The following is an 18710-nucleotide window of genomic DNA, read 5'->3' on the forward strand; positions in this document are numbered from 1 at the left end:
TCACTGATCCTTTGAACAACTAATTACAATCCATAAAAGAAGTTCTTGAAGAGGGACTCAAACCTTGCAACAAGACTTGCTGATCCTTATAATGGAAGCTCATAGTTAAAAGCTGAAAATTCCATTGTATTACACCAAGAGTACTCAACCATTGAGTGCCCAACATAGCATCACAACCCCCTAATGCCAATACATGAAATTGAACACAAAATTCCACCCCTTGCACACACATTGGTACATTACTACAAAAACCTTGAGTCCTCACCATAGTACCATTAGCCAACTTAACCTCCAAAATTCTTGAAACATCAACCTTTAACTGTAAACTAGAAACCAATAATGCATCCACAAAATTATGAGTACTACTTGTGTCAACAAGTATCACCAACCCACTACCATTAATCTTGCCCTTAACCCTTATAGTATTAGGTGTAGGAGTTCCTGTGAGAGCATACAAGGTAATTTCCACTCCTTCTTGACTAACTTGACTATTCCCCACTGCCTCAAGAACAACCTCATTCTCCACTTCTTCCTCTAATTCAGTGATCTGTACCCCAAACTGCAACCCACAAGCTAATTCAATTCCTTCTAAAAGGAACAATTTAGCATTCTTGCACTTGTGCCCAACTCCCCATTTCTCATCATAGTTATAGCAAAGCCCCCTCTTCCTTCTCTCATCCATCTGGGCAGGGGTTAATCTCTTTATTGGTATCTTAGATTTAGATTCTATAACTACATTACTCTTAGGTAAGCCCAAGATAGAAGCCTTACTTGTTTCTTGTTGGAATCTGGCACTCTTCTTGCAACTAAACACATATTCCTCCTGAATCTTGGCCAATCCAATGCTTTATTCAAGGTGTGTGGGTTAAGCATCCTCATTAGAAGCCTAATTTCATCCCTCAAGCCACTTAGGAAGCAACTAAGCTTATGTAAGGGAGAGAGACCCTTAATTCTATTAGACACAGCTTCAAACTCTGCCTTGTACATTGCCACTGTTGAAGTCTGTCTCATCCTTGTTAGCACCTCCATAGGATCATCATAAGCAGTTGATCCAAACCTCACATGTACAGCTTGCACGAAGGACTCCCAATCAGAAAATACCCCAGCCTCCTCTGCTTCTTGAAACCATATTAGTGCCTCCAATTCCATGTGGAATGAAGCAATCAAGAGCCTTTCTGCAATTGGGGTTTGATAATACCCTAAATACTGGTTAGCCTTGTAAACCCAGCTAGCAGGATCATCACTTGAGAAACATGGGAAATCCAATTTCACAGGCTTTGCAAGTGATAAGGTTGAAGAACTTGGACTTGAATTTGATTGTACATTACTTTGAGGTGAATGTTGATTTCCATCTAGAGAGTTAGCTTCTATAAAATAACATTGATATTCTGATTCATTTCATTCAAGGTTCTTGTGTGAATTGCCTGAATCTTCTATATTTCTTGGATGTCTTTATGGTGGTTGTCAGAAATCTTTTGTATTTCTTGGATGTCTTTATGGTGGTTGTCAGAAATCTTCTGCATTTCTTGGATAGTTTTGTTGTGGTGATCAGAGGTGGTATGAAGGGAAGCAATGGCCTCACTAATCATGGTAGTAGCTCGAGTTTCAATCAGGAACGATGCTCTGATACCAATTGTTAAATGCAGAGTTATGGGGGTTCTGAATCAAGTAATCAAAAGCAAAGGAAAAAAACCCAGACTTCAGAATTAGAATCAAAAATCAAAATACTTGATCAAACCACTGAAGCAAAGAGGGCAAGACCGAGATGAAAAAAAAAAAAAAAAAAAACCCAGAAGCAAATCGTGACCCATGACTGTGAGGATGAGAAGTAGATTAGAGGCCGTGAGGGTGAGAAGGAAAAAAAATTGAGAGATTCTGAAAGAGGCGTGGTCGCGTGAGCTTGAGTGAGGTGAGACTCTCACCGTGAGAGTGAGAGAGAGACGTGAGAGTGAGATACAGAGATAGAGAGGCGTGAGAGTCTGATGAGTGAATTAGGTGTTTAGGTTAGTTTTTAGGTTCCTTTTGTCCAAAATGACATAGTTTTAGGCTGGATAAAAATAAAAAAAATGGTGTAGTTTAAGTGAACAACCCAACCGGCCCTGAACCGATTCTACCATGTTGGTTCCCAGTTTTCTGGTTGAACCAGTTGGTTTCCAGATTTTCTCGGTTTTGAGTGATTTTCAGTTTTTACCCATAACCGGACTAGATTAAAGGTCGGTTCTCGGTTGAACTGGTCGGACCGGCCGGTCCGGTCCAATTTTTAAAACCATTGTTCTTCCTTCCTATTTTATCAACTTTCTACTCTCTTCTTTAAAATATCTACTTGGGTTCTTGCCTAAAACTACAACTGCATGTCCCTTTTATAATTTGAGGAAAATGGTTAAGTACAAAGACAGGTGTCAAGTCATCATTTCTCTATTTTTGACCTTTTCATAGATGTGATATTATTTGTTGAATAGAGAAACAAGTCCTGGACATTGAGAGGGACATCAGGAGTACTATGATCGATACACGTGTCTCTGAGATGGTCCAACATGCATTTAACCAATAAGGGGTGTTCTCATAGCTTCTAACCTTAGAAAGTTACTATCTCCCTTTTTGTGAGTGCTTGAGTACCATGTCAGGTGCAAATCTTACTTCTTTCACAAGGTAGTCACGCCTTTAGCATGGACCAAGAAGAAGATCCTTTAGCCAACGCTTTCTCTTCCTTTACTCACAGCCGTTCCACGTGTAAGGTCTAGATTCAACCACATATGCATTCTTCCATGCCTTAGTGGTGTTATGTACAAAAAGTAATATTCAACTACACAAAAATTTACATGAAGATTTTTCTTCTTATCATTTTCTACTTTTTTTATGTCAATTTAAATTCATTATTTTTGTAAAACCATATTTAACACTATTTAATTATGAAGTTTCTAGGGTATGTCATATATTTGATGGTTGATTTAATAAGTTACGTTATATATCTTTGATTATTTTTTTAGTAATGGTAGTTTATTTACTTATTTGGTAAGAATTTCATTTGACAATTCACAAAATGATCCTTAACGAATTATTATTATAATTTTTTTTTACTTTTAAATAAGTTTAATCATAAAGTGGTCATTAAATATATTCCCACGCATTGCGTGGGTTTGCGGCTAGTTTCAGCTAATTACCAAAAAATGACTTGTATTTCTTTTCTTTTCTTTTTTTTGATGGATGTATTTCATTGATAAAATAACCCAACACAAAATAAATTCAAATTAATATTTGCTTTTATCTTCAAATACTATTTTTTATATATCAATATTTATCAATCAAACATATATATATATATATATATATTCTCATTTCGTATCCATCTTTTTTGTCGTGTTGCACTGGTGTGAGGAGAGAGAGAGAGAGATACATCTGTAAGTCCCAACACTATGAGCTACATGTAAGCACAGAATCGTGAAATGTCTCCCTATAGTCTTACGTGAACCTTTCTAGATTTCAAGAAAGGTTATGGCTTGTGTCTAGTGGCCAGTGGTCACTAGACACGTTAGGATACAAACACGTATCCTATCTTAGACATATGTCTGCATTGCAACATGTCCAGTGGCACTAGCCATTGGACACAAGCTTCACCCTTCATGAGAAACACCTTGTACTTGTTTAGTTTTGTTTTCTTAAGTTCATGGGCAACAATCTCCTGCTTTGCTCCTACTTTATTCTCTCTTTGTTTGTTTTTTTCTTTCTTTTTTGCTTTGCTCTTATAGAAGTGGCAAAAGAAGCTAACTACTACACTACTACTCTTCTTCTTCTTTTTTTTTTTTTTTTTTTTTTTTTTTTTTTTTTTGATGAAACACTACTACCCTTAAACCTCACTTTTCTCTCTCTCCAACAATTTAGCTAAACCCGACAAGAAATAGATCTTTCTGGAACTTCATAAGAAATGTAAGGAATTCTAAGAGACACTGAACTCTATGTTTGCCAACAAATATTAGCCAGTTTTGTTTTGCCATATTACTTGCAATGTTCTGTGGTGATATTGAATGGAGCTTGGTGTTATATATACTTTGTTCACATACTATTTTGTGAAATCAGGCTCATTGTTATGTGTGTCAAATCCATGGTAGCCACATCTAGGTCAAATCTCGAGACAAATGCCCAAAATGCTACTTTTGGACAAGGCGTGTTATTGTATTTTTCTTTTTATTGATCTCTGTTTTCTTGGACTTCTTTTAGTTTCCTTTTTATGTATTTTTGTTAAACATCAGATAACTTGGTTTCTATATTCCAGAAAATACAAGCGTCTACATGTCTTAGAGTTTAGTAGTTTCTCGCAAAAGAATGTCAGTGATTGTAAGGCAGTGGCGAAGCCAGGATTTCAATTTAGGGGGGGCAAGATTAAAAGAGAAAAGATTGAAAGTAAAATTATTCTAAAAAATAGCAATTCAATATTAATAACAAATAAATAAGCAATTATATGCTAATGTAATTGTCATTTGTCACACACAATCTAATACAAATGTAAACTTTAATTTTTTTTTTTATACTTAGTTTAATTGACTCAAATCCCCTCAATGTAAATAGTTAATTAATGATAATCAAATTGAGAAATTAACTTGAATGCGTTTAGTTTAATCATATAATTTGATTATTTCTTCAAAGAAATTGAAAAAATAAATCAATACAAAAGTGTTAAGAATATAGCAATATGCCTACAAAGTTGTATACGTGTCTCATTGTCAGAAATGCTTTTAAAAAACTAAGTAAAATTCAATTTTCTTCTTTAATTCTTCTAAGTAGTTAAAATTTTGGATCATAACAAAAATTCAAAATTTGAAATTGTGAAGAGAAGGAAGAGAAAGATTAGTAGATGCTCTAAGGTTTCCTTTAACAGTTAGTCTAGAGTCACCATTTTTTTTTTTTTTTTCACAATCATTGAGCTGACAATTTGTAAATGTAGACAATAAAATAATGTCAATCATAAACCAAAATGAAAATAAATAACATCTTAAAAGTTGTGGAATTTGTTGTGGAAAATATTTTGTTTATTAGCATTGCTTGCTTTTAAGTAGTGTACTTCTACTAACGTGTATAAAGGCATGGGAGAGTTTTTTTAATTTTTTAAAAATTTGTGGGACTGGCACCTGCTATTCAATCTTGATTCTAGAGTCCAGGACTTACCATAAGGAGAATACTAGTTTTTTGCTTTTGAGAAGCTTTCTGTCAGTGGATGGTGCAAACTACTTTCAACTATAATAAGAGTATATCATACATGATTTTTTTGGCGAGCTTAGGGGGGGCAATTGCCCCCTCTCGCCCCCCCCTTGGCTCCGCCCCTGTTGTAAGGAATGCAGAAATAAGTTGTTTCTACTTTGCAAGGGGGCAGACAGGTTAGAAACCTATGCATACTTGATTTAATATTACATATATGAAGTTGCAGTTTGAGTCGACTGATTTCAATTTATTTGCATATATTATAGTGTAATGTTTCAAAGGCTTTCAAAAAACGGGCGGCAGTTTGAGTCACAGACCAAGGATCACATCAAAAAATACGCTGTAGCAGGTCTGCGAACCAAAACATCTGTCACTGCAGAGCGTGATGTATCGGTGGATGAACTTGCTGATAAAATAGAAAGGGATTTGATTCTTCTTGGTGCTACAGCAGTTGAAGACAAACAAAAGGGGGTCTGTATTGAAAAATTGCAGTTTCATTATTTAATTTTTAGATAATGCACTCACTATAAGTTTAAGCTTTCTTTGCTGTTTTACTGTATGCCAATTGGAAGTTAATAACCATTAGGACAAAACCAGTTCCTCTCATTCTATTTTTGGAAACCTTGATTGCATTATTTTATATGATTAGTTTCACTTCAATTGTGTTCTCTGTTGTTCAGGTTCCAGAATGTGTTGACAAACTTGCCCAAGCTAGAATTAAGCTATGGGTATTAACCGGTGATAAGATGGAGACAGCAATTAATTTTGGGTATTGTGGAAAATTTTGGTGTAGAGATTATATATGTTATTTTTCTTGAAGTTACATATTTGACCTATTTTAATTTTTCTAGGAATGCTTGTAGTTTACTTAGAGAAGATACGAAACAAATTGTGATCACTCTGGATTCACCAGACATTGATGCCTTGGAAAAGCAAGGGGATAAAGAGGTCATTGCAAAGGTGAAAGATTTTGAAGTACAGAACATTTATTATTTTTTATTCTTTAGGCAGTAAGTTTCTAAATCATTGACTGTTATAGGCTTCTCTTGAAAGCATAAAGAAGCAAATTAGAGAAGGGATGTCTCAGTTAAAGTCAACAAAAGAAAGTTGTTAGGACATATGTGAATCATGTTAGGAACATATGTCAATGTAAAGTTGACTAATCCTTAATCCTTTGATGACAAAATGCACTTTACTTGTAATTGGGTAGATCTAAGATGTGTTTAATACTTCAAGGAACAAGGTTTCAAGTCCAAGTGTCAAAGCCATGCAAATCTGTCCAAGAATCAAGGGAAGAAGTGCTGGATTTTAAAACTTGACAGATAAAATCTATCGAGGTTTAAAAGGCTGTGTAAGACCGATGCTCAACAGCTGCTCGATAGATACCTTATTTATCGAGATTTATGAAAGTCAGATTTTCAGTTCTGATTTTACTCCAATCTGTGTATACATGTTTGGGTTTTCTTTTCTCACAACTCTAAACATATATAAGGATTATTTTAAGGGCCATCACAGTTGATGCAAGTGAGTGCAATTTGATGCAAAGGTTTTTCACTAGCATATTGTGACTGAAGATAATTTGCCCTAGTTCATCTTTCTTTTCAAGAAGCTACTGCGTTTGTGCGCTGTATGGTTTTGTAACTAAGGAGTTTTGTGATCTTCATCGTGTTGATGAACTGAAGAATTTTGCAGCCAACATCCTTCTCAAGTTGGTGGTTAGTTACGTACTTAGATCTGTGTATCGATTGGTTAGTCACGTACTGGGAGCCGTGCATTAAAAGGAGAGATTGTCACTACAAAACAAGTTCAATTGGGTATTGGGGTAAGGATTCAATTGTAGATTGGTATAAGGTACTGGGATTTCTTTATTTGTAACCACTTGTTGTGATAATAGTGGATTCTCGGGAGCGGTGACCTTAAAATCACCCGGTGGAGTTTTTCCCTTGGAGGTTTTCCCTATTCGTAAATAAATTATCGTGTCAACTTTATTTTCCACTGCATATTAACTTAGTTGGTGATTTATTTGTACTACCACGCTTATTGCATGTTAATCGGATTAATTAATTAACTTGTCTAATTAATTGGTTAATTCATCGCAAGGGGTCAATACATTCTTGGCCTATCAAGTGGTATTAGAGCAGACACACTCTGATTAGGGTTAATCTTTGCTATGTGATTCATTGACCCCTGTTGTCATGGATAGATGACAATCGTTGGTTATACCTCTTTTATTTGATGACACTAACTATGCATATTGAAAAGTACGCATGAGAGCTTTCTTGCAATCATTAGATGAAAAAGTTTGGCAAGCTGTGGAGATAGGCTGGACTAAGCCAAAGGAAGCACTGGCTGATTGGGATGATGCTAAGATCAAAGCAACTAACTTCAACAGTAGAGAATTGAATGCCTTATTCAGTGCAGTCAAGAATGAAGAGTTCAAGAAGATATCTTCTGCTGAAACTGCAAAGGAAGCATGAACCATCCTCTAGACAACCTATGAAGGAACCATGGCTGTCAAGGATTCAAAGTTTCAAAGGCTTACCACGAGCTTTGAAGAGATTAAGATGGAGGGGGATGAGTCATTCAATGAGTTTTATACCAAACTCAAGGATATAGTGAACTCAGCCTTTAATCTTGGGAAAACCATTCCCGAACCCAAGATTGATAGAAAGGTGCTTAAATCTCTACTCGAGAGATTTCATGCCAAGATCACCGCGATTAAGGAATCAAAGGAAACTGACAAAATTCTTTTGATAGAGCCGGTTGACAATTTGCAGACTTATGAGTTGGGTTTGACAACGATTAGGAAATCTAGCAAGGGCAAGAGCATGGCACTGAAGGCTAAGAGCTGTGACACAAATGAGTCTTCAGACGATGAAGATTCTAAAATGCAATCCTACATTACAAGACAATTCAAAAAGTTTATGAAGAATGCCAATACCAAAGGATTTATCAAAGACCGCAAGCAGTCCAGTTTGTCTCAGTTCAAAAACTAAGACAAAAGAAAGAAGGATGCTAGGGATGGCGATCAGTACACTATTCCCTCAGGACCAAAGTGCTTTCGGTGTCAAGGCTTCGATCACATAAAACAAGAGTGTCCTACGTATCTCAAAACCATCGGGAAAAGTAAGGCACTTTCTGCTACTTTGAGCGACATCGAGCTTGAGGATGATTCGGATAATGAGGATGATGGAATCTTGAATGCCTTTACTGCTATAGTTGATCCTACTAATAGGGGTTCAAAAACCATAAATGATGAAGAAGACTTGGTGGATTCTAAGTTTGAGAAAATGGACGATCAAGATGATATCCATATAGCCTATAAAAAATTGTACAAGGTTTCTGAGAAGTATGAGAAACTATATAGGCTGGCCACTAAGAAACTGAGTGATGTGGAACTTGATCGAGAAGAGCTTTCTACAAAGTTTGATGAAGCTAATTAGACTATTGGGGCACTGCGGTTTGAGAACAATTTCTTGGCTAAAAAGACCAAGAAGCTTGAGGCAGAGCTGTTCCAAGTCAGAGCTCAGTTGGAAAGGATTTCAAGTGCAAAGCTTGACGAGATGCTCAACATTTAGAAATCTGTTTCTGATCAAATTGGTTTAGGGTATGATTTCTCTTCTCCTAATATTGCTTCTACGAGTACTATTGTTTTTGTTTCACCTGCTAATAATGTTGAATCTGAGAACAATGATGCGAAAATTGTTTTAGCTAGTGAGAACATAGACAAGGGTAAATCTATCTTAGGAGTACCCCCTAAGCTTGATAAGAAAGAGATTAAAAACCCTAGGGCTAAGAAGGGAAATTCTCAAAAGTCTAAACAGAAGAGGTAGCATCTTTGTCATCATTGTGGAGCAACTGGACATACTTGACCTAATTGCCATAAGTGGCTAGCTACTCAACAGAGCAATAGTATGATCTCATCTGGAAACCAAAATCAGTTTCCATCCTCTTTTGCTCCTCTTGGAGATCTACTCAAAGTCCTTATGTTCCTTTCGAACTTGAACAGTTTCAATTCTTCCCCTTCATCGCCGGATCAAGGGCTTGCAAAATAGAAAAGTTCTTCCAAGGTGTGGAAGGAAAAAGGCTCTAAGTGATTTAATCACTTTTTCTCTCTTATCCTTTCTTGTTTTTAAGTATGCATTACTTGTGTGCTTTGCTTTCTTGTTTTGAGTCAGTCTAGTTTTATGCTTTACTTTGTTTAACATGTTTTTGTTTGTTTATTTTTAGTTTTGCTTTATTTTGTTTTTCATAATAATAAAAAAATAAAAAATTGAAAAAAAAAATCAGAAAAATACAAAAACAGTGTGTTTTGTGTACATTGGTACTTGTGTACCTTGGATGGCCATTGAAACAAGTTTTCTAAACTTTGTATCCTTGTAGCTTAGATGAGCATCTCTATGCACAACTAAGTAAGTGAGCTTTGTGATTTGTGATGAGTAAGATTAAGTATTCTCTTGTACTTAACACTCGTATCACTCTTTTTGATGGGAAAGACTAAAAAATCCTCAAAGAAAGGTATAAATAACAATCTCACCATTGTTGCCTGCCAATCATGAAATTACATCTGTATGCCTCAACAAAGCAAAAGTGTAATGTCAAAAGTTTAACATCATTGGGTATTTCTTTTCTCTCTCTTATATGCCCATGCATGGTTTGCTTAAAAGAAAATATGTAAAGAAAAATAAAAGCAAAAAGAATCAAAATGTTTTACATATGATTGCAAGTGTGTCTTCTAGGAGACGTGGGAGTTATAGGATGTACCTCGAATGTGATAGTCCCCATCAAGTAGTTATGATTGTGTGTGAGTTAAAGTGATTTTTTAATATCTCAAATCATCATAACATGTAGACACTTATGTAATCTTGCGATGTCTTTCACACACAACACGTATTATTCTTTGCTACTCTTGATACATGTGCAGGTACAATGTGATTTGGCCATCACAAGGAATACATGTGTTAATGTATGCTCACTAAACTGTCTTGACTTGTTTTTGAAATATAAAATTGGTTAGACTTATTTAGTGTGTGTGTGTGTGTGTTTTTTTGGATCTAAATGCTTGACATTTTCTTGTTGAGAGATGTTTTTGAGAGTTTAAAATGTTTTTTGGATCTTTGGTTGAGTAACGTACTTGATTGCATTTATATTTGTGTTTTTCTATTCTTTGAAAAACTGTTTTTGAGCAATCTTGACAGCTTCTCGATACCTTTCGACAATTAGGCTATCTATTGAGGTTTTTGACCTTCCTTTCTCGACAGCTGTTATTGCAATTTCATTCCATCGAGCTTTTTGAGAATTTGTCTCAATAGCTTCTCGATAGCTTCTCGATCCATCGAGGAAGTTTCTGTATGCTCAATAGCTTCTCGATCCATTGAGGTCTCTTTGTTGTGGACACCTCTCGATAGCTTCTCGATAGCTTCATGCATTGCATCATATTTGCATTTTAACAATGATTCATGCATTTTAGATATGTGCTTACTATGTTGAAATGATGTGTTGATAGGATTGGATTGGGCTGAGCCCATGATGTTTTTGCTTTTGCATGTCATATGTTCATGCATTTTTCATACATAAGTACCATTTTTTTCTTCTCATTAATATTAACTGTGTTTGGTACTTTTCTACGTGTTTCTCTCTCTCTCGGTTAGTTTTCTCTATGGCACCAAAGCAGTCTACTCCGTCTTGAAACCCTCTTCGTTCCGGGGTATCTTCCTCTGATTCTACCCCCTCCCATGTCAGGTTCCGTGATGATAAAGCCCATAAGGACTTTTTGGAGAACTTTTTGGAGAACTTTTCACGACGCGGCATTCATTCGAAACGCCAAGTCATTCTATAGGACTTTTCCGATACTGACATTCCTGCTGTCATCTACAGTAGGGGTTGGGAGTCATTGTGTGGCATCCCAGTCACTTGTCCCTCCCTGATCATATAGGAGTTTTACTCCAATATGCATGGATTTGATTATTCTATACCTCATTTTGTCACTTGCGTTCGAGGTATGCGTATTGTAGTCACTCCGGATCTTATATCCAAGATGCTACACGTACTGAGGGTAGAGTTTGTTGACTACCCTGGCTGTGATCGTCTTAGGACTGTGTCCAAAGACGAACTCTCGTCTCGTTTCTGTGAGACACCTTCTTCTTGGGGTGATCATCAAAACACCCCTTACTCAGGCTTTGTAAAAGGTCCGAGGTTCCTTAATATGGTAATGACATTTGTTCTTTATCCCTTGTCTTACTATAACTCCATTACTGAGCCTCATGCTCGATTTTTGTTATCCCTTCTTGAGGGACTTACTATAGATTTTCCCTCTCACTTCTTCCTCTCCCTTATAGATGTTTATAGGTATACGGCGACTCGTGATAAGCTCATTTTTCCTTCAGCTTTCACGAAGATTCTCTGCTATTTTTCTGTCTCCTATCCTGAGTCTACACACTTCTCTGCTATGTGTGTCATAGATGCAGTGATCGTTCGATAGAGTGAGGCCCAGCTTCAACCGAAGCGGCCGCGGACCAAGGCGGCGACTCCTCCAGTTTCTTTTGCTCCATCCAACTCTTCTCCTTCTTCTTCTATGGGTGGAGTGACTCTCAAGGCCATCATGGCACAGCTTGTGCACATGGATGCTCGCTTTAACACTCTTAGTGATGAGTTGTGTCAAGTGAACACCCGTGTTGGTCGTATCGCATGACGACAGGCTATCATGTGTGGTTTCATTGCTTCTTCTCTTCTCCATCTCCACCGGCTTTAGAGGATGAGAGTGATGACAACTTCGGTAGTGATGATGCTGATGAGGATGATGATGCTAGCTCTTCCGGTGATGACGAGATGACTGCTTGAGTTACTTGCCCTCTGTCATTCATGACAAAAAAGGGAAGTAGTTTTGGGCATAAGAGTAGTCATGTTCTTAGGGGGAAAGTTAGTATAGGAGATAGATATTTTTGTTAAGGGGAGTGTTTTTCTTTTTATGAGAGTTATAGTGAGGACTTTTTGTATCTTTTCTTTTCTTTACTTACTTTATAGATACATTGTTCTTACATTGTGATAGCAAACCTTGTACTTATGTTGATATATATATTGAGGTTGTTATTATAGTTTCACCTATCTTTTCATGTGTTGTTTCTTTTCTCTCTTTATGCACATGCTTCTTATATATTGTATGCAATCTTTTATTTCTATTTCACACTAAGATGCCGTGATGTGTTTTGTTTAAAGTATTTCAGAAATACAGGTTGTTAAAGTATTTCTTGTCATGAACTCTCTTCTGGCAAAGTTTTTCAAGAGTTTGTGTTAGGATAGATTTTATTGTATTCAACAAGTGAGTATAAGTTGAGTGATTTATGACTTCTCTTATATGTTCATCTGTTTGTTGTGGTTTTGTCATGGATTACCAACGGGGGAGATTGTTAGGACATATGTGAATTATGTTAGGAACATATGTCAATGTAAAGTTGACTAATCTTTTGACAAAATGCACTGTACTTGTAATTGGGTAGATCTAGGATTGTTTAATATTTCAAGGAACAAGGTTTTAAGTCCAAGTGTTAAAACCGTGCAAATCTGTCCAAGAATCAAGTAAAGAAATGTTGGATTTTAAAACTTGACAACTAGCTTGATAGATAGAATCTATCGAGGTTTAAAAGGCTGTATAAGCTCGATGCATTATAGCTGCTCGATAGATACCTTATCTATTGAGATTTATGAAAGTCAGATTGTCAGTTTTGATTTCATTCCAATTTGTGTATACATGTTTGGGCTTTCTTTTCTCATAACTCTAAACATATATAAAGATTATTTTAAGGGCTGTCACAGTTGATACAAGTGAGTGCAACTTGATGCAAAGGTTTTTCACTAGCATATTGTGACTAGAGGCAATTTGCCCTAGTTCATCTTTTTCTTCAAGAAGCTGTTGCGTTTGTGCGCCATAGGATTTTGTAACTATGGAACTTTGTGATTTTCACCATGTTGATGAATTGAAGAATTTTGCAACCAACATCCTTCTCAAGTTAGTGGTTAGTCACGTACTTGGATCCGTGCATCGATTGGTTAGTCACATACTGGGAGCCGTGCATTAAAAGGAGATATTGTCACTATAGAACAAGTCCAATTGGGTATTGGGGTAAAGGTTCAATTGTAAGTTGGTATAAGGTACTGGGATTCCTTTATTTGTAACTGTTTGTTGTGATGATAGTGGATTCTCAGAGGTGTTGACCTTAAAATCACCCGATGAGGTTTTTGCCTTGGAGGTTTTCCCCATTCATAAACAAATCTCCGTGTCAACTTTATTTTCTGCTGCATATTAACTTAGTTGGTGATTTGTTTGTGCTACCACGTTTATTGCATGTTAATCGGAGTAATTAATTAATTTGGCTAATTAATTGGTTGATTTATCACAAGGAGTCAATACATTCTTGGTTTGTCAAAAGTGATGTCAAGTTTGGCCTAAGAATGGATGAAAAATCCTTAGATTTTTCACTAAAGAAGGACATAGAGAAGCCATTTTTTGAACTTGCAATTAATTGTGATTCTGTTATATGTTGCCGATCTTCGCCAAAGCAGAAAGCTCTGGTAAGTGTTATAATCATGCTAATATCGAGTTTCTGCTAGTTTAAATTATCTAGGCATCTTAAGAATGGCTAGTTACTGTTTTGGATGACGTAAGGATAGTCGGATAGAAATATAAAAGTTATGCAGGTTACCAGACTGTTATTAAAAGGAGAAACAGGTAAGACAATGCTCGCTATTGGTGATGGGTCAAATGATGTTTGCATGCTTCAAGAGGCTGATATTGGAGTTGGCATTAGTGGTGTTGAAGGGATGCAGGTAAACATATGTTTAATTTTTATTTATATGATGTGTATGTCTTCTCTTTTCCCTAATATGAATCTTCATTTCACAGATGTTTGGAGTTTATATTATTATTTTTCTCATATCCCTTATCTTCCCCACTTTCCCTCCTTAGCTTATGTATGCTGTGTTGAAATCAATGAATGCTGGAGTTTCACACGTTTCTTGCCCATTTCTTGTGATTAATGATTTATATATGATTTGGATTTGTGAAAAGCTGCAAAAAATTAGAGCATATAAAAAGAAGTTCTGATTAGAAACACTGCCTTTTCTTCTCTTTGTTTTGCTTTTGCTGACAATTAAAACTGGTTCAAACATTTTCCTCCCAATGATTGTGTTTTCATGTAAAACCAGAGATATTGTATATGTATTATACAACCTATGTATACACAAAGCATATGTTTTATTTGGTGACTGATTCAAGCTGAAAAAAAGTGAGGACCCTACTTCTGATTCCAAAAATTTCTCAACTGCAGGCAGTGATGGCAAGTGATTTTTCAATAGCTCAATTCCAATTTCTAGAACGTTTATTGCTGGTTCATGGACATTGGTGTTACAGACGAATAGCAATGATGGTAAAATAGTTCTTCTATATATTTAATACTTAACCCCCCTCCCCTGGCCAAAAAAAAAAAACTATTATCAATAAGTTGAGGAAGAAAAATCACTCTTCCATTATATTTGTACTAAATGTTCATTAATTTTGTTTCAACTCTTTTTTTGGTGGGGTTTTTTTTCGTTTTTTGGGGGGAGGGGGGGGTGGTGTGGCGGGGAAGAAGGACAGAAACTAAGTTTGTTTACTTCTCTTGTTTTCCTTTCTTCATCTTCAGTTGACTTGCAGTATCATCTTCTGTTTGGTTAATGCAGATATGCTACTTCTTCTAAAAGAACATATCATTTGGGTTCACTCTGTTTTGGTTTGAGGCCCATGCATCTTTCCTGGTCAACCTGCATATAATGATTGGTACATGTCATTTTACATTTTTACAATGTCTTCTTCACCTCACTTCCCGTAATTGCTCTCGGTGTTTTTGACCAGGATATTTCTTCACAACTTTGCCTCAAGGTACGGAATTATTGCCCTTCTCCAGGCTTTATATACATAGTAAAAGAACTAATGGAAACCCAGGAAGAAAAAAATAAAGATAAGAATAAACCTGTTGTACCTTTAGCGTAACATATGGCCTGCATAATCATGTTTTACGCATCAGCATTTTACAGCTGCAGCATAGCATTGGGTAATTCCACTTAAACATAAGCAGTTAAAACAAATCGGTTCTTATCATCTATGCATTATTTAAAATTGTTGTTACCAACATCAATATTTTTCTGCTATGAAGGATTTTCTATGTTATGCATGGTCTGCTTCTCTTGATATTGGGGAAAAAAATTACATTTTTTTGATTTACATTTCTCCAGTGGAACCTGCTAGAAGTATGTAATGCTTTGTAACAGGTTATAATTTTGGAATACAATTGAAGTGGGATTCCTATTGTTCTGTTTCTTATTTAAATTCTTCATGTATTTTACAGTGAGTAGACATTTTGACACAATTCCTCGCAGATGGTTATTCATTAACCATTAGCTCTGCAAATTTGATTCTATACCTGCAATTCCAATATTCTTTTTGGGTTATGCCTCCTCACTTCTGTTTCCCATATCTCTCTTTCCGGCTTCTCAAATTGATAGATTAAGCACACTAAATCTTTACAAGTATTCTTCAAAATCAAATACAGTGGATTCACTTAAGTTTAGAGGATGCCTAAATAGTATCATAACATGAAAATAATGTTTCAATATTTATCTTGCAACTTATAACTGTGATTCTATATAAACAACAATGCAGGCAAGTAGTTATATCTTAAACAGAATACTCATTTCATATAATTTCACCTTTTGGGTTCCTAAATATTCCTTGAGAGCTTTATGTAGGAGCCTAAATAACCATTTATTTTTCATGCTTCTTTGTTTGCAGTATCCCTTCTTATATTTGGAGGGAGTCGAGAACATTCTCTTCAGCTGGCCCCGTATACTTGGTTGGATGTTTAATGGATTTCTAACCTCCATAATTATCTTCTTCTGGACAACCAAGTCGATGATTAAACAAGCCTTTCAGAGAGATGGGCGAGTAGTCGACTATGAAGTCCTTGGAGTCACAATGTATACTTGTGTCGTGTGGGCTGTAAATTGCCAAATGGCAATCTCCATCAACTACTTCACTTGGATCCAGCACTTCTTCATCTGGGGCAGCATTGCCTTGTGGTATAAATTCTTAGTTATTTATGGTTATCTCCCACCAGAGTTGTCAACAACAGCATATAGGGTTTTTGTGGAAGCATGTGCTCCGAGTGTTCTCTATTGGTTGATCACCCTCTTAGCTGTCATTTGCACTCTGCTACCTAATTTTACCTTCAGGGCTTTCCAAACACGATTTAGACCAATGTACCATGACATGATACAAATAAATGAGTTTGAAGGTGTAGAGGCTGATGAATTACCTCGGCGAGTCAGGAAGAAACTACATCTCATGGAGAGATTGACGCAGAGGAATTCATGAAGGACAGTATTTTTCTTAGCTTATATGAATTGGGATATTTGGTGGCTGTAGATGTTATGGTTGGTGCTTGAAGCATAGGTTGGGATGAGCATGTAGGTAGAATCTGTTAGTCTCACATTTTCATGTAGATTAGTTATCTGTTAGTCTCTCAATTTTGATTGCAATCAAAATTGAGCATTGCCCATTTAAAGTTAATCGCCAAATGCATGTCTCCCGTTGAACCTGACACACACACATACCCTTTTCTTTTAAAGGCTGTAGCCAAGTTGACTGCTGTTAGAGAGGGTGAAAAGATACATTCTATTTCTATAAGGAATGGGTTTGAGTCGTTGGTATTTGTTCTGAACTCATTGGTTCATATGTATGCTGCTTGTGGACATGCCGATTGTGCACACAAGATGTTTGATTTAATGGTTGATAGAGATCTTGTGGCTTGGAATTCTGTGATTAATGGGTTTGCTCTTAATGGGATGCCCAGTGAGGCTCTTAAACTTTTCAGGGAAATGGGTTTTGGAGGGTGTCCAGCCAGATGGGTTCACCATGGTATGTTTGTTGCCTGCTTGTGCTGAGCTTGGTGCTTTGGCATTGGGTAGGAGGGCCCATGTTTATATATTGAAGATTGGTTTGAGTGTAAACTTGCACGTTAATGCCCTTTTGGACCTTTATGCAAAGTGTCGGAGCATAAGATTATTGCTATTTCTGATGGTAATTGATGCCTACTTTCTTTGCATGTTAGTACTCAACATTGTTAAATTGTGAAGGAAAATATCAAACTTCTACCTTGATCATTAATTTGTTTGTGTCCTTACTCTAATAATATCCACAAAGTGATGTGTCAAGCTTTAATTATAAAAATTTTGTCACACTTTGACCTGCTGCATGCATTATGACAGTAGTTATAATTGTAATGCTGCTAGTATCTGCCTTTGCAACAAAACACAATGCCATTGTACTGCATTAGACTAATATTGAGGACTGAATCATTCATTACGGTCAATGACGTTCTTGTTGCAATAATTTGTTCACAAAGCACACTTCAATAACTCTTTTGTCATGGATTTTGGTGGTTCATGTTGCAGTAATTTGTTCATAAAGAAGACTTTTTATAATTAATTATATATAAGAAAAACAAATAAAGAAGACTTTTTAAATTATTTTGTCTTGGATTTTGGACGTGATTATCTCATGTTGGACACATTTGGCAAAAAAACACTTAGTAGAAATAGCATGTTTTAACTTTTGTCATTTTATTGCCGGTCAAAAAGTTACTTGGACACTTCAATAATTTGATTTTTATAATCTCAATTTTTGTGGCTTCCTTGGTTTTGTGTATCTCTCCAAATCATTGAGTTTGCTTAGGGTGTGTTTGTTTGGAGGTAAAATAAGATAGATGGAAAACTTTGGAGAGAAAATGAATTTGTGTATTATTTGGTTGGGAGGAGGGGAAAAAAAACTTTTGTGTGAGGCCTAGGCATTTTCCACCCGGGCCCACAAAAACCCTTCTCTCCAAAATGCAGAGAAAATAGGGGAGAAAATATTAAAGGCCTACTGTGTGACAAAAATACCCTCACTTTTTATTGCTCTCACCTACCCCTCTCACTTTCCCACGTCTTGCGACTTGATTAACCTTATTGCCTCATCATCCTTATCTCTCAGCATCTCACAGCAATGGTGAACTCAGGTTCTCTTCTTTTTTTTTCTTCTTTTTTTTTTTCTTCTTTTGCCTTGTCCTCGTTATATTCCTTATTTTATTGTATAAATCTATTGTTTCTGGTTGATTTTTTTTGTTTCGTATGACGTTCAACTTTTTTTTTATTAATTTTTTTGTCATCATTCGTTTATCTGCCTTGTCCTTGTTATTTTCCTTTTGTTTTTTTCTCCAACCAAGGGGTCTTTTGATTTCTTCTCCAACAAAGTTTGCCCAGTTGCCCAGTTTTTAGTGTAAAGGGTTATTGTATTATCGAAAAGGTTAGTGAATAAAGGTTTTTTTTTTTTTTTAAATATCTTCCCAGTTTATCTAACAATGATCATGTGGATAAAGTATTTTTTTTGGAAAATTTCTTCCCAGTTAACACATAATCAATTTTTGTTGCCCATAAATTTTAAATTATTT

At 36.0% G+C, this 18710-nt stretch overlaps 1 pseudogene; it reads left to right on the forward strand.

Annotated features, from left to right (window-relative positions):
* The first annotated feature begins 13641 nt into the window (after positions 1 to 13641).
* On the forward strand, positions 13642 to 17384 carry LOC115971022 (annotated as a pseudogene).
* The last annotated feature ends 1326 nt before the right edge of the window (positions 17385 to 18710 follow it).

The sequence above is a fragment of the Quercus lobata genome, chromosome 2 (assembly GCF_001633185.2).
Source record: "Quercus lobata isolate SW786 chromosome 2, ValleyOak3.0 Primary Assembly, whole genome shotgun sequence".
NCBI classification, from domain to species: domain Eukaryota; kingdom Viridiplantae; phylum Streptophyta; class Magnoliopsida; order Fagales; family Fagaceae; genus Quercus; species Quercus lobata.